This window comes from Emydura macquarii, unplaced genomic scaffold, assembly GCF_026122565.2.
Source record: "Emydura macquarii macquarii isolate MOO-44397 ecotype Brisbane River unplaced genomic scaffold, CSIRO-AGI_Emac_v2 contig_1253, whole genome shotgun sequence".
Lineage (NCBI taxonomy): Eukaryota > Metazoa > Chordata > Testudines > Chelidae > Emydura > Emydura macquarii.
In genome coordinates, this window is record NW_027131390.1 from 88025343 (window position 1) to 88039562 (window position 14220).

General features: G+C 42.0%; 1 protein-coding gene across 4 annotated transcripts in view; it reads right to left on the reverse strand.

The window, feature by feature from the left end:
* MBD5 (methyl-CpG binding domain protein 5) overlaps positions 1 to 14220 on the reverse strand; it is a 218134-nt gene that overhangs the window by 76770 nt on the left and 127144 nt on the right. For all 4 annotated transcript variants that reach the window (XM_067549487.1, XM_067549486.1, XM_067549489.1 and 1 more), the window contains one exon: positions 9186 to 9238. The gene's annotated coding sequence lies outside the window, so the exon portion shown is untranslated. The remainder of the gene's footprint in view (positions 1 to 9185; positions 9239 to 14220) is intronic.

Here is a 14220-nt window from a genome sequence, read left to right on the forward strand (position 1 = left end):
TTACATTTAACTTATCTAAATAATCTTTAAACTGTTTCTTTCCTTTTCTGGCTTGTGTTCTTTCCCCCTTGTTGCTAATAATAATTATGTTAAGCATCTGGTCACAATTAACTTTCAGTGAAGACTGAAGCAAAATAAGCATTAAACACATCATCCTTTTTGGTGTCATCTGTTATTGGCACTCCTTTCCTGTTAAGTGGTGGACCTATATTTTCCTTCATATTTCTTTTGCCCCAAATGTATTTAGGAACCTCTTCTGATTGTCTTTTATGTCTCTTGTTAAGTGCAACTCTTTTGTGCATTAGCCTTTTTCTCATTCTGTCCCTACATAGTTGTGCTATTCTTTTATACTCATCCTTAACAATTTTTCCATTTTTCACTTTTTGTAGGATTCCTTTTTATTTTCAGGTCATTAAAGAGCTCCTGATGCAGCCATTCTGGCCTTTTACTTTTCCTCCTATCTTTCTTTTGCATGAGGATAGTCTGCTGTCATACTGCGTTATGCAGGTGGTCAGACTAGATGACCACAAAAGTCCCTTCTGGCCTTAAAATCCATTAATCTAAGACATTGTAAAGTTTTTATGTTATTTCAAAGGTAACTAGGGGAAAAAAGAATTTTTTTTTAAAAAAAATGTCATCGATAATGTGAAGGGTAAATTACCTATCAATTTCTTTGAATACACCTACAGATACTAAACATATGGTACTATAGATACTAAAATGATAAAAACAATGAGAGTACTGTAGCACTTTAAAGACTAAGAAATTTAATTTCTGCAGGCATAAGCTTTCGTGGGCTGCAACCCACTTTGTCAGATGCAAAACTAAAATGATAAAACTAATAATATTAATAATACTTCCTGTTTTGAGTGGGGAGGAAGAGTTGATTATATGAATCTTTAATTGAAAGTACAAAGAAGATAACGGTGTAAGCCTGGCACCAACTCTTTCTGCTAATGCTCACAGTGTTGGGGGGGAAAGCAGTCAAGTCCCTCAAATCATGCAATAGCCATTATGGTGCACTGGCCAGTGTACACTGTGCCAGGTATAGATCACCCTAGAGAGTTTCCCCCTGTGAAGCAGTGAGGGAGATTGTGACTCTTTGATGCCCTTTATTCAGTGCAGTTTATTAACTCGTGACCTAACACTACAACTGGTGAACAACAATTAACAATTTTAAAGAAAGAGTAAATTATGGTATCACTGCTAATTGCCAAACTGAGTTAAAAACATAATGAAGCAAGAGCATGTATCTAAACAATCCATGACAAAGATTGAACTGCTATAAAATTCACTGTAAATGTAGAATGACTGTGTCTGTAAAATATTCTCCTTTACCAGTACTATTTCAGAACCATTAGAAAAGAAATATGTTCACAACATGCAACAGATGTACACTGATAAACTAAATAAGGGTAGTAGAGCTGGTGTATTATTAGTTTGTGAAGAATTAACTAAGCAGGGCCTGGTTTATTTCAGTTCATGCAGGATCTGAATTGATAGGCAAAGTGGGATGGATGTGTGCCAGTTTCACACTTCTTGTCTCAGATTCTCTGACCCACAGGGTTGTTGTACCAGCTAGCAAATGCCAGAGGGGAGCAATATTCTGCTCATGTCTCATTCACTTGTTAGTGACTGCTGAGGTGGGATTTAGCATAGGACCAGCTATGCAGACTCTCTTTATAACAGAAGACTTGGTACCACTTAACATTTTGATTAAAAAACTAGAACGATAAAAAATTAACATAGCGCACATTAAATGGATTAAAAGCTAGCTAATTTACAGATTTCAAATGTAACTGTAAATGGTGAATCATAATCAACTGAGTGTGTTTTTAGTGGGATCCCTCAGGGATCAGTTCTTGGCTTTGCACTACTTAACATTTTTATCAATGACCAGAAGAAAACTAAAATCATCACCAATAAAGTTTGCAGATGACACAAAAACCAAGGGAGTGGTAAATAATGAAGAGGACAGGTCACTGATACAGATCAATGTGAATTGCTTGATAAGCTGGACACAAGCAAACAATATGTGGTTTAATACGGCTAAATGTAAATTATACTTATAGGAACAAAGAATGTAGATATATGTACAGGATGGGGCAATCTACTCTGGGAAACAGTGACTCTGAAAAGGATTTGGAAATCATGGCATATAATGCTGAACATGAACATGATGCTATGGACAAAAAGGCTAATATGATCCTTGGATACCTAAGTAGGCATATTTGGCACTGGTGCAACTAGTGCTGGAATGCAGTGTCCAGTTCTTGTGTCCACAATTCAAGATGGATGTTGATAAACTGGAGAGGGGTCAGAGAATAGCCGTAAGAATTATTAAAAGTTTAGAAAGCATGCTTTATAGTGATATAAAGCGCTCCATCTATTTAGTTTAACAAAGAGAAGATTAAGGGGTGTCTTGATTAGAATCTATAAATACCTACAAGGGAAACAAATATTTGATAATTGGCTCTTCAATCTAGCAGACAAAGGCATAACAAAAGCCAAGGGTTGGAAGTTGAAGCAAGACAAATTCAGACTGGAAATAAGGCACACAGTTTTAACAGTGAGGATAATTAACCAATGGAACACTTTACCAAGGCTCATGTGGATTTTCCATTATCGGCCATTTTAAAATCAAGATTAGATGTTTTCCTAAAAGATATGCTCTAGGAATTATTTTAGGGGAACTTCTATAGCCTGTGTTATATAAGAGATCAGACTAGATGATCACAACGGTTCCTTTTGCCCTTAAAATTTATGAATCCTCAGCTGCCCAGAGTAATGAAAAGCAGACTTAGTGAGGGCAGTAACTGGCCCGCAATGTCTAGACAACAATATATAAAAAAAGAATGGAGAAAGCTTCATGTAATTCCTCTGGAGATCTGGTGACAACTGTTGGCTGCTGCTACCATCACTCACATACTTCTGATAAAAAAGGCTTTCACCTGAGTTTCAGTAACCAGACAAAAATCAATGGAAAATGAAGACCCAAAACCACAAGATGTTTTCTTAGAAAGGACTAAATTCTACTCCATGAAGTGACCAGTATTCTTATAATTACATTCTTTTGTAGGCTCCTTACAAGAATCAAAGTGGACTTAAGATACCTTTTGAAACACCCCACAATTTAGAATTTCTGGTCTTTAGAGGGGAAAAGGAACTCAAGACTGGAGAGAGAGATATGCCCAGATTGTGAACAGATAAGAAGCTAAAAGCATTTCTTTCTTTCTTTAAAAAAAATATATATATATATATATATATATATATATTTATTGTATAATCAGCAAAGTATCACTCCATATCAAGAAATAAGTACCCAAAAATTAATTCTTATATACATTTCTAATGCATACATTAGAGTTACAGAACAGTTTAATCAGTTTAGGTTTGCTTTTCTTTTTAAAAATAAAATTTATATTCAGTCTAACAATTTACATTCCAAGTATGAACTTGAAGCAATTTAAAAGAGTGAAGTTCCTCTACGGAATGGAATTTTAAATCATTATTATCAGTACAATCCACTTTTGTTACATTCAGGATGGACTCAACATATATTGTCAAGTGCCTCTGGCTTGAGTACCATACAGATCTACCAAAGGTGACCTGGACAGGTCCACAATGGTTTGTCTCCATTTAAAAATGGCTGAAAGCTATTCCCATTATTTTCAATCACTGACCTCTTTTCAATCCACAAACATGAAACTCTAATGAACCCACTTCTTAATTAAAATGGAAATATGTTGTTTTCTAATTTTAAAGAAGTAAAAACCAAAGTACTATGTAGCAAGAACCAGTCTACACAATAAAGATTCCATTCATGCATTTCAAAATGTTCTTTTTTATAATGTTAATTTAGATGTTTTGATATATTTTAAAAAAGACATTCTAGCACATAAAGAACAAAAGGTATATTTTTCACACTCTTCCATAAGGACTATTTTTTTTTTGGGGGGGGGGGGGGGGGGGGCCAAAAACCCGGGGTAAAGAAGACAGTTACTGGGGTAGGTCTCCAAACGGTTGGTTGGCATTCTCCCGCTTCCCCTTTGTTCTGTTGGAAAGGATTTTGTGTCTCCCCCTCAACATTTACTTTTCTATGGGAGAATTCCCTGACCCTTACTACATTTTGACTTCAGCAGGATCAATTTCTATCTAGATCTTAATTGTTTGGGGGCAAGAATGAATGGTTGATTTTCTGGTTGCATGGCTTTTAGCTTAATTCTCTGTGGCTGATCTTTGAAATAGATCATCAGCTCATAAGATCACATTTCTGGTTACGACATCAGCAAAACTTTCCCACAGCTCACTGACATTCAGTTAGCACTGGAAGACTCCATCACTGATGATATTATATACTAGTAAGAAAGACAGATTCCAAACCAACAAACAAGGAGGCTGCAGAAAGCCTAATACAGCATTCTGTAGCCAAAGGAGAGGGAATTTGAACTTCCAAAGACCAGCAGCCATAACAAGAAAGGGCCTTTAAGATTTAAATAAAAATATACTCAACATATTACAGGATTAAATGCTTCTCTTGCTGACCTAAGTTAATAAATCTGTTCACCAGAAAATTATCAATGTAGTTTTTTAATTTTGTTAGATAGAGAAAAAAGAAAATGAAAACAAAATTAAGAAAATCTTTGAAGGTCACATTCTGATTATGACATCACACCTAATTCAGCTGCAAATATTTTTTAAGCACCAGAACAATGTTGCAAATACAGGAACTATGAGTTCAAAAGTTGATCCAAGGATGTAACGCAGAAAGATCAAATTTAATCACCCAAACTCCAGGCCCTTGGTTCCTAAAGGCCAAAGCCTTTAAGGTGAACTCAGTTTTCATCGGTATTTTTAGACTGTAGAATATATGGCCAAAGGATTACAAAAGTACTTTTTTACTGTATATTCTAGTGGCACTTAAGTAAATTCAGAAAATATAGCCCCAATAAATATTAATTTAATTATTTATAAATATTTGCTTTTCTCTGACAGTTTTTCAGTAAATCATTTTGGTTACAGGCCATTAAGCCGTAATAAAATACAGAATAATAATTAAAAAACTGATGTAAAAATGGAACTGAAAGACTCCATTAGTTTTTACTTACATGCTTTTTTAAAAATCAGCCCGTTGGAAATATGGTCAGTGGATATGATCTGCTGGTACGACACTCATCCCTTGCTTAAGATGACCCCAAAAGTTCAATAATTGTGCAATGTGTGATGTCAAAAACAAAGCATTCAAGAGTTTAAAAAAAAACAAAACACACTTGTGCAAAAAGAATGCAGAGACCTAAATTGTATAAATTACATTAAATCATCTTGCTTTGTACTAGGTACTCTAGCACTCAATGCAGAGAAATATTAAGTCATTTGAGTCATTCAGACTGAGCTTCTGTGCAAGAGAATGTCAAAAATATAGTGGGATTGCAAATTAAACCTGTAAATTATGCTTTTGTGCTAAAGTACTAAGTCATGTGACTACGCTATTTTTAGAGACATGAAATGGTTTTTTCCCCAAGTGCAGTTCTTAAAATTGTTTACTGAAACATTCAACAAATAATCAACAATTTCCCTAGTCTTTCATGAGAAGAATACTCTTAGAATAACAAATTAACTTAACATAAAATTAAATATTCAGGCACCTTAATGCAAGCTCTGTATCTTTACTTGGTCTAATAAAACAGTGTTTGGTGAGCTCATGCTGGCTGTCTGAAATGTAGTATGCTGCAGACCTGTACAGAATGATTTATGAATGTTTCTATTGCAATAAGACTACATCTTTCATTGTTTTGCAAAACCTGACAATTAATTCTAGTGGAATTTTTTTCCCCAAAAAAGTGATTCTGAAGAAAACTGAAACTGAAGACCAAACCTTCTTTTATTGTAAGAAGATAAAAGATAAAACCCCCTTGATAACTTTATTTGAATTTTTTGGTGTGAATACTGAAGCAACTCAGTAATATATGTTCAAGTACAACAGCAGAAGTTGAGATGCTAATATTTTTGGATCAGCTATATTGGTCATGAATGCTTCGAATTATTCTTGCTGTCTGATATTAATTTATACATGAGAAATTTTATAAATTAAATTCAAGTATTTAGATAATGTGGTGCTCACTATGAACAAGCAACAGGAAAAAGAAAGAAGGAAGTAAATCAATATTTGGGTATATATTCAAACCACCCACCCACCCACCCACAAAGGTCTACTAGTTATTTTAAACAGGACACTAAAAAGTTCCCGTTGACCTAATTATATACTTTTGTGCAATATGAGCATTTAACAAGTTTAAATAAATACTTTTTCAACACACACACACATTGTCAAAAAGACAACTAAGTTGTTATTCCCAAGGGCTTTTTTTCTTCCTTCTGTGCATGTATTGCTTTGGTAAGCATTAATGGGACTTGTGTGTGCAGATGGAAGGAAGACTACATCCAAAATGCCTTTTCAATTTATTTGTGAAGATAAATGATTCTTAAATCAATGCTCTTTATTCTGACAGAGAGATAAGAGTATTACCCTAATGCTTTTTCTCTCCCAGGGAAAAGTTTCCTTGACTTATTTTTCTTTTAAGAAAAAACCTAGGGCAGACAATTTTATTTTCCTAACATGGTTCATGAGCCACTTATAGCATGTTATGAAAATTAAAACTAGTTGCTACCAGTAAAGAGGGGTTTGGCATTCTTTTTTAAAGAAATTAGGGTAACATAATGGTGTTTTGTGCCAACTTGCAATTACCATGCAGTAAAAACAAATAAATGTCTCTTTAGGATTCTAATATACATAGATAAAGACATTAAGATCAGTTCTTATATTCTGAATTTGAATGATTCTGAGCCCTGAAGAGATGTTTGCATTTTTTGGACATGATCCTGCACACACTTACTTGCATAAATATTCTTACTGTTTTCAACAGTTACTTGTTCTATCAAAGGGTATTCATATTATTAAATGTGCGCAGGATTGGTCCTAAAAGGTCAATTAACAACAAACAAATAACTGCTTAATCTAAGTCAATGTTGAAATATTAGGGGCAAGACACATATCATACACCAGTTTCAGTTTATTTTTGCACTCTGTAGTAAAGAGCCAACATGTAAAATCACGTGACTGTTACTAAGATTACATTAACATGAAATGTAGATATAAACAAAACAAAAAAAGATGCGGATGCTAAATTATAGAAAATTGCTGGTGTAACTTCACACTACTTGTGCTTACAGTCTGCTTAGCCATACATATGGAGGATTCCCCCCAGTGCAGGGAAATCCTTGGGTGCACCGAGCAACTGTAGGGACTCCAATATTGCCACCCACCTTCCTCAGCTGCCATTGGAAGGGTTGTCCTGTGCAAAATTGAACATGCCTGGCTGATCAATGACTTCTGGAACAGCCCACTGGGGCAATGACGGACAGTGCAAATTTAAACAGCCTTTATATTGTTCTCGTTTTATGCCAGGGACTTGACAGGTGCATATATGGTCCCAGGATTAGGACAGTGCAAGAACGGCTTAAAGCCATTCATGCCATCCTCTTCCACTTCTTCCCACCACACTTTCTTTATTAAGATGTATGCCATATAACTTCTTCTAGGAAGTGTGTGGTTTTGGCCCCTTTTTTTTTTTTTTTTGGGGGGGGTGTACAATTACAGTACTATCGGATTATCAATATTTTAAGGGACAGCATTTAAGATGTGCAGCAGGGACACATGTATTAGCGTGAAATGACCTTCCGCTTACTCAGTTAATATGACAGTTAAGGTTTTAAAATGCGTGGCAACACTTGTCACTCATCTGGGACTAAAATGTGGCTCATACTTTTTGGACTGAGTCCTCGTCCCACTGAAGTCAATGACAAAAAATTCTATTGGGACCGAAGTTTGGCCCTTAAATTGTGTAGGAAAATATAGATATAAAGTAATTATCAATACACAAGCAAACAAGAAAGAAAACAACTGTAACTTCTGCAAACTCCCTCTCACATGAGTAGTCCCCATTGCAGTTAATGGTCTCCCATTAATAAATGTATGAAAGAACTACTTATGTGCATAAAGATTAGCAGGATATGATCTTACTGCACCATTTATAAGGCATTCTATATTATGTTTTCCCATTCTTAATCAGTTCTCTTTACACCTGACAGATGGTGTCCTGAAAAGGGGTCCAAAAGCATAAGCATTTCTATAACAACAACAAAAAAGAGTAGGTGACTTTAGCCCTTTTATTTGCCTTCACTCCATGAACAATTACCACAAAAACATTTCTTTTGGCCCATGAGCCCCATTAACTATAAGGTTATTAATTTAATAAATAAAACCATCCTTGTATAAATGACCTTTTCTTACATCATTATCTTCTCCATCTACAGAAAATGGAAACTCCTTCCAGCAAAAAAATTTGCATGCAGGGGGGAGGGAACAATTCCAAATTGGGACAAAAAAGCCAAAAATGTAACATTTTTTCCAGGAAAGGATTCCTAGAAAAATTCAGTTTTGGAAGAACCAACAAAGAATTTTTCCATTTCCCAACTGGAAGGCTCTTGTCAATTTCACTTTCTCACAGCAGACAGAAAGAGAAATTCATAAGAGCCTAGATGCTGGAGATGCAGAGAGCTGGGATGCTCAGCCTCTTTACCTCCTTCCAAGAGAAAGGCTAAGTGCACCCAGCTGTCTGTCCCGCTTGCAGCCAGACTGAGTGCAGAGCGGTTGTGTTGACTGAGAGCCAGAGGCGCAGAGAATTAGGGCACTCAGCCTCAGGCAGTCTGCCGGAAAAACTCTTCTCAATTTCCTTTCTGCATGAACAAGAGCCTTGTTGGGGGAGGGGCGGGAGCAGCTGGGAAAACATCATTTTGATTTTTCTCATGGAAAACAAACTTTTCAATAAAATTCAAATTTTCATGTGGAAAATTTTGATTTTTTGTTAAGGGCATTTTTATTGGAAAATCATTCAGAAAGAAAATTCTCAACCAGCTCTTCCACCTACATTATCCCACCTGCATGTGTTGTTTAGGGAATACACTTCTCAGTTAGAAAATTCTCTCTCTCCCCATCCCAACATGCATTATTTTCATTTATTATACAAGTTATGTGATAAGAAGTGGTCCAACTAAAAAGTACTTATTGTTTTTCAATTCACAAAGTAAGGTACAGTATTTAATTATATCAGGAAGCAAAAACTGACCTTCTTCCTTGCTAAGGATTAGACTTAAGCTGGGTATGTTCATCCTGTTCATTCTAAGATGAAAAACAAAGGACTAGTTGATACAGAATACACACAAATATAATTACAATAAAATTTAACCTTTCATAATTCTCAGTTTGTCCTAAATTTTTATAAACTCAGTTTGGTAGACAAATTTCTCAGTCTTTTGTTTCTGCTAACAAATGACATTGGTGCAACTGCCTGTTTATCAAAATATAGGCACATTATTATTGTTGTTTAAAACACCACAAGCATGGCAAACAAATAACAAGGTTACTTACCAGTAACTGATGTTCTTCGAGATGTGCTGCTCATGTCCATTCCACTAGAGGTGTGTGCATGCCTCCGTGCACAGTTCCTGGAACTTTTTTCCCCTTAACAGATCCCATAGGGCCGACTCCGGCACCCCCTGGAGCCACACGCACATGCCACGGTATATGAGGCTCTACCCGCCCTACACCCCCTCAGTCCCTTCTTTCTGCCAACTCTGGCAGCGGGGACAGGAGGTGGGTTGTGGAATGGACATGAGAACACACCTCAAAGAACATCAGTTACTGGTAAGTAACCTTGTTTTCTTCTTCGAGTGCTTGCTCACGTCCATTCCACTATAGGTGACTACCAAGCAATACCTTTGGAGGTGGGTCAGAGTTACCGGTGAGTGGCTCTCAGCACCGCTCTGCCAAATCCCGTGTCCTCTCTCGCCTGCTGGACGTTGGCGTAGTGGGACATGAAGGTATGCACCAACGACCAGGTGGCGGCCTTGCAGATATCCTGCAGGGGCACTCTCTCCAGGAAGGCTGTGGATGAGGTTTGAGCTCTGGTTGAGTGCGCTGTGATGGTTTCTGGAAGCGGCACCGTCACCAGCTCGTAGCAGAACTTGATGCATAATGTAATTCATGAAGAGATGCACTGGGTGGAGACAGGTGAGCCTTTCATCTGGTGGGCCACTGTGATGAAGAGCTGCGTCGATTTCTGGAACGGCTTTGTACGCTCGATGTAGGAGGCCAGGGCTCGTCTCACATCCAGCGAATGCCATCTCCTTTCCTCTTCCAAACCGTGAAATTTGGGAAAGAACACGGGGAGAAAAATATCTTGGTTACAATGAAATTGGGAAACCACCTTGGGTAGGAAGGCCGGATGAGGTCTCAGCTGGACCTTGTCCTTATAGAATACTGTATAAGAGGGCTCCGAGGTCAAGGCCCTAATCTCGGAGATCCTCCTGGCTGAGGTAATGGCAACCAACCAGGAAGGCTACCTTTCATGAAAGCAGGAGCAGAGGACATGAAGCCATGGGTTCGAAGGGGGGCCACATGAGTCTTGAGAGGACCAGGTTGAGATCCCAGGGAGGCACCGGGTCACGGACCTGAGGATAAAGCCTCTCCACCCCCTTGAGGAACCTGACCGTCATGGGATGGGAGAACAGGGATCTCCCCTCTAGCGGCTGATGGAAGGCCAAAATGGCTGCCAGGTGAACCTTCAATGAAGCCAGCGTCAGACCCTGGAGCTTTAGCTGGAGCAGTTACTCAAGGATCTCCTGTATAGGTGAGAGACTGGGCGAAATACCCCGGGACTCCGCTCAACAGGTAAACCACCTCCACTTAGCCCAATACACGACCTGTGTGGAAGGTTTCCTGCTGCCCACCAGGACTTCCTGGACCTGCACCGAGCAGGCTCTCTCCCCCTCTGTCAGGCACAGAGCCTCCAGGCTGTGAGGTGCAGGGAGTCCAGGTCTGGGTGCAACAGGCAACTGTGGTCCTGGGATAAAGGTCATGCCGCCTCGGGAGCTCCAGGGGCGGGGCGATCGAAAGGTCCAGCAGCATGCTGAACCAGTGCTGTCTCGGCCAGGCCGGAGCGATGAGTATAACGTTCGCCCTGTCCCTCTTTATTTTCAGTGAAATCTTGGGTATGTGTGGAATGGGTGGGAACGCATACAGGAGGGCCCCAGTCCAGTCCATGAGGAACGCGTCGGAAATCTACCCAGTCTCGCAACTCCAGAGCAAGCAGAACCTCGGACACTTCGTGTTCCAGACAGACGCGAACATGTCCAGTTGGGGAACACCCCACTTCTGGAAGATCATAGCCACCACCTCTGGGTGCAACGACCAGTTGTGGTGGGGTAGAAACGACCTGCTCAGGCGATCCGCCTCATCGTTCCTCACTCCTGGGAGGTGAGAGGCAGTCAAGTGGAAATCGTGCCTTACAGCAAAGTCCCACAGATGGATAGCTTCCTTGCAGAGAGCCAAGGAGCGCACTCCCCCCTGCCTGTTTATGTAAAACATGGCTGCGGTGTTGTCCATCAGCACCTGCATCACTCTTCCTGTCAGGAATTGGAGGAACACCTTGCATGCTAGGCGAATCTTGATGTGCAGGAGCCTCTCCTCCCCCGACCAGAGCCCCTGAGTGCCTAGGTTGGCGCTGATGTGGGGTCCCCATCCTATGTCTGATGCGTCGTAAATAGGGCTGATGGAATCAATTCCCTGAATGGAACGCCCTTCATTACTGCCCTGGGAGTCTGCCACCAGTTTAGGAAGGCTAAGACGGGCGGGGGAACTGTGACCACCTGGTCCAATGGGTGTCTGCTCAGCACATATACCGAGGCCAACCATGCCTGAAGCAGTCTGAGCCTCAGGCAAGCTAGTCTCACTATGTACATGCAAGCCGCCATGTGGCCTAACAACTGTAGGCAGTGCCTGGCTGTTGTAGTGGGGCATCGGTGCAGCTGGGAGATGATAGAGACTATCACTTCGAAACGTGGCTGAGGCAGGAAGGCTCTGGCCTGGGAAGCATCCAGGGTAGCCCCAATGAACTCTATTCATTGCACTGGAGTTAATGTGGACTTCTGTTCGTTTATGAGTAGTCCCAGCCTGCTGCACATGGAGCAAGTGAGGGTCATGCTCTCCTGCACTTGGAACCTGGACCTGCCCCCTGATCAGCCAATGGTCTAGGTAAGGAAAAATTTGCACACCCTTTCGTCTCAGGTGGGCATCCACTACCACCATGCACTTGGTGAACACACTTGGAGCTGAAGATAGGCCAAAGGGTAGGGCTATAAACTGGCAGTGGGAGCCATCCACTGTGAAACAGAGAAAACGCCTGTGGCTGGTGAGGACAGACACATGGAAGTATGTGTCCTTGAGATCGAGGGCAGCATACCAGTCTCCTGGATCCAAGGAAGGGATTATGGAGGCTAGGGAAACCATGCGAAACCTGTGACATTTGACATATTTGTTTAGACGACACAGGTCTAATATAGGTCTCAGACCCCCCTTCACCTTGGGAGTGAGGAAGTACCTCAAATAGAATCCCTTTCCCCTTCTGTCTTGAGGGACCATTTCCACCGCTTCTATGTTGAGGAGGGTGTCCACCTCCTGCAAGAGAAGTTGCTTGTGAGAAGGGTCCCTGAAGAGGGATGGAGGGGGAGGGTTGTTTGGGGGGGTAGATGTAAATTGTAGGGCATAGCCCCCTGAGACTATTCCAAGGACCCAACAGTCTGAAATGATCTTTGCCCATTCGGGATAGAAGGGCCTTAACCTGTTTAGGAAGGGGCGGGTGGATCCAGGAGAGCAGTCGGGGCACCATCCTTGGGTGCACCATCAAAATTGTCTCCTCTGGTTGCCCGACCTCCTCGGGGGCCCCTGTTGGGGACCTGAGGACGAGCTTGGGGGCTGATTTCTCCTTCTAAACCCCCTATTTCTATCCCTATTCCTATAGGGTTGAAAAGGCCTGGGTGGAGGCCTTGGCTGCTGCTGAGCCTGGGGCCGTGACTGACACCTAGAAAGCTGAGGCATGTACAGGCCCAGGAAGTGAAGTCTGGCCCTGGAGTCCTTCAGACTGTGCAACTTCGCTTTGGTCTGGTCGGAGAATAAGGCCGACCCATGAAAGGGGAGGTCCTGAATCGACTGCTGCACCTCCTGGGACAGGACCGAGGATTGCAGCCACGAGCACCTTCTCATACAGATGACGGAGGCTATGGCCCTGCCCGCCGAGTCAGCAGCGTCACAGGATGTCTGTAGCACTGCCCTAGTTACCGTGGTTCCTTCCTCCATGATGGTGCTAAAGTCTGCAGCCTGATCCTGGGGCAGGGCTTCAGCGAACCACCTGAGATAGTCCCACAGGTTGAAATTATATCTACCCAGGAGGCCCTGATGGTTGGCAATTCTGAACTGCAGGCTTGCCGTCGAATAAATCTTTCTCCCAAACAAGTCCAGCTTCTTATTGTCTTTGTTCTTGGGAGTGGACCCTGGCTGACCTTGCCTGTGTCTCGCTGGTTAGCTGCAGCTACCACCAGGACTCCCAGGGCGGGGTGAGTGAACAAATACTCAAACCCTTCAGTCAGGACATAATATTTTTTCTCGGCCACCTTTGACATAGGGGCGACCACGGAAGGGGTTTGCCACAGGGCCTTTACAATCTTAAGGACCCTTTTGTGGACTGAGAGGGCCATTCTCGCTGGGGCAGCCACTGCCAGCACATCAAAGAGGCTATCTTCGGCCTCTTCTGACTCCTTCACTTCCAGCCCCAAGTTGCAGACCATCCTCTTGAGCAGCTCCTGGTGCGTCCTGAAATCCTCCAATGGCACGGAGTGATCCCGGGAGACTGCCTCGTCCGGTGAGGAGGAAGAGGACTGCCGAGGTGCGTCCTGCAGGTACGCCCTCTCCTGGCGAAGGGGTGCACCCGTTGATGGTCCCTCCATGGGGTCCGATTCCTTGTCCAAGGAGTGGTGTTTATGGGTCTACCCCTGTGCCGGAGGCACGGACTGCACCCCCGATGACATAATGGATTGGGGCCCCGGCCCCATCTGGATACCTCATGGGGCCAATAAGGCCATTGTTGTGGCCATTGACCCTGGGGCCAACCCGGGGCTGACTGCACCACGTGATGCTTTGTGGGGGCATCGGCTCTCCCGATGACTGTCCCGGCGGTGCCATGTACATTCTTGGTCCCGGAGGCCCTTCCATGCCGGGGACTGCCCTCTCAACGCCTCCAACCTGGAGGACGATGAGGACTGCCTCCA